Here is a 3,289-nt window from a genome sequence, read left to right as displayed (position 1 = left end):
CATATTCTTATACTGGGGGCCAATGGGAGAGAGGACGCCTATAAGGGGAAAAAAAGGTGGAGCGGGTGTTTCCTGGGAGGAGCCCTATCTCTCAAGTGAGCTGTCCTAGAAGATTCCTGGAAATACAGTTAACAGGTAAATAACTGCGTTTTCCATTATAAAATTTTGCAAACATGTAATTTTTCTCCACTGATGTGCGTTGAGGCTGCACTGATGAGCTGGGGCATGCGGGAGGGCGTGACAGCTTCACTGTGGCCAGCCAGTTCTGGGAGGGCGTCATAAGACGTCCTCCCAGAACTGGCTGGCCACAGTGAAGCTGTCATTCGGCTATCTGGTTGGCAAGTGGTTAAAATACTGTTTTTTGTAGGAGTGTAAAGTAGAACGATAGGCAAAACTTTTTTCATTTTGGATAGAGCAAGGGAGGTTTATAACCCTTGTCAGATGTTATTTTGCCATCTGTGTTCCATTGCAGAGATTTCCCTTCACTTCCTGTCTCGTAGCCACACAGGAAGTGAGGAAATTCCTGAAAATTAAGGGAATTCCTAAGGGACCCCTAAAGTCACCAGAACTAGTGTCCTATTACTTTTCTGGGAACAACCCAAAATATGTGTTTTACTTTCAATGATAAAGGTAAACAGGACAAATAGGGTGAATCTCTTTTAATGGGCACAGACAGAAAAAAAACTACTAAATGTTCTTATTCCTGTCTGCTGCATCCAAAAAAAAAAAAAGTTTTGTCTTTAGACTTTAAATATTAAAAAATTCCAAAGGCGCCGAACATTTCTTGCTTATCTATTCGGTATTGATGTTCAATCTTGAGGAAGCATAACTGAAGTCAATTTGAAACATTATCAGAATTTCTATTCTAATACTCCCACCTTTGATCTTTAGGAGTGATTTTGAGATCTAGCCTGACTCAAATGCTGAGCATTTCTTGTTCATGTACTATTGGCTTTGATTCTGGATTGGCCAGTCAACTATACCTATTACTGAAACATTACCAGAAACTAGCTCTCAGCTTATTTAGCAGCGTCAACTGTCATCAGCAGTTGACTATTTAAAGGGTTAGTTCACCTTTACCAAAAAAACTTCCTAGGAAGATAAGGGACATCTAAATAAGTGTAAGCCATTTATGTATCTCAGGAGGCCTGACAGTAAAACTCCTAGGATGTTGCTATTCGAGGCCCAGCTATCACTTTTCGCCATCACCATTGCAGGAGTGAACTCTGATTCAAACCTCCTCGTGTGCTTTGTCTCCCCTGATATGTATGCTCTGTGCTCAGCATTTGAGAGCTCACTCCTTTGAAGGTGATCAGTAACAGCTGGGCCTTACTTAGTTCTGGGAGTTTTCCATTCTGGCATCAATGAGGTACATGTGAAAAGAAAAAAACCTGTGCTACACCCAAAAAATACAATGCAAAATAAATGACAGTAAATGAATATATATGAACAAATAAGTGAACTGCTACTCTTTTCTTGAACACCAGAAAATATCAAAAAACATAAAATGAGTGTGCTGTACACTAAACAATCAAATGCAATATCTAAACATTACACCCTGTTCCAAATTATTATTCAAATTCTATTTAAGTGTCACAAAGATTAAATATTTTGTGTTTCAGTTTAACTCATGGATGGCATTGTGTGTCAGGGCTCTTTTGAGCACTGAAAACAATCTCGGACACCTGTGATAATTAGATTGGCAGGGGAGCCCAATCTAAGGAAAAACTACTAAAGGACGGTGTTCCACATTATTAAGCAGAGCACCATTTTCAAGCAATATGGGGAAGAACAGGATTTCTCTGCTGCCGAAAAGAGTGAAATAGTTCAATGCCTTGGACGAGGTATGAAAACAGATATTTCACGATAACTTAAGCGTGATCATCTCACTATTAAGAGATTTGTGGCTGATGCAGAGCACAGACGGGTCAGTGCAGATAAAGGCACATTGAGGAAGATTTCTGCCAGATCCATGCATCGGATCAAGAGAGCAGCTGCTAAAATAACATTACATAGCAGCAAACAGATATTTGAAGCTGCTGTTGCCTCTGGAGTCCCACTGACATCAAGGTGTAGAGTCCTCCACAGTCTTGCAACTGTGCATAAAGCTTTTATTTGGCCACCACTAACCAATGCTCACAAGCAGAAACGGCTGCATTGAGCAGAAAAATACATGAAGACTAATCTTCAAACAGTCCTGTTCACTGATGAGTGCCGTGCAACCCTGGATGGTCCAGATGGATGGAGTAGTGGATGGTTGGTGGACGGCCACCCTGTTCCAACAAGGCTGCGACGTCAGCAAGGTGGTGGTGGAGTCATGTTTTGGGTCGGAATCATGGGAACAGAGCTGGTCGACCTCTTTAGGGTCCCCGAAGGTGTAAAGATGACCTCTGCAAAGTATGTGGAGTTTATGACTGACCACATTCTTCCCTGGTACAGAAGGAAGAACTATGCTTTCTGTAATAAAATCATCTTCATGCATGACAATGCACCATCTCATGCTGCAAAGAATACCTCTGCATTAATGGCTGCTATGGGGATAAAAGGAGAGAAAGTCATGGTGTGGCCTCCATCCTCACCTGACCTCAATCCTATTGAGAACCTTTGGAGCATCCTCAAGCAAAAGATCTATGGGGGTGGGAGGCAGTTTACATCAAAACAGCAGCTCTGGGAGGCTATTCTGACATCTTGCAAACATATTCAAGCAGAAACTGTCCAAAAACTCACAAGTTCAATGGATGCAAACTGCTATCAAATAAGGGGTCCTATGTTAAAATGTAAGGTGACCTGTTAAAATGTTTAAAAAGTTAAAATGTTGTTAAAAGTTTGATTGAAATAGCTTTTGATTTCAGTAAATATGCTGCAAACACAACAAATGACAATTTTCAGTTCTTTACAACCTATAAAGTGTTTTGAAACTTACTGTGCGTAATAATTTGGAACAGTGCATTGGAAGTGTTTTATGTTTAACAAAAATACTGTTATCATTAGGAGGTTTGTTCAATAAAATGTGAATTGTGCTCTTAATAGTTGATAACATGAGAATTATGCTGACTGTTATTTACATCAATTATTTAGGGAAATGAGAAAAATATAATTTGCAACCTGCAGTTGTTCATGCATCTCCTTTGATACAGCTAACATGGGTGTCAGTGTGGGATCTGAACACCGTCCGCACGTTTGATCTCTTGATTGGAGATCAATGTGTCTGGTAAGAGGCTGATTTGTCGGTTGTGGCAAGCACTTGTGGTCACCAATACACTTTTGGTGTAAGATTTTTCAGCATACA

The sequence above is a fragment of the Staurois parvus genome, unplaced genomic scaffold (assembly GCF_062004578.1).
Source record: "Staurois parvus isolate SC_StPar_1 unplaced genomic scaffold, SC_StPar_1.0 ptg000696l, whole genome shotgun sequence".
NCBI classification, from domain to species: Eukaryota; Metazoa; Chordata; class Amphibia; order Anura; family Ranidae; genus Staurois; species Staurois parvus.
This window is presented reverse-complemented; position numbering follows the sequence as displayed.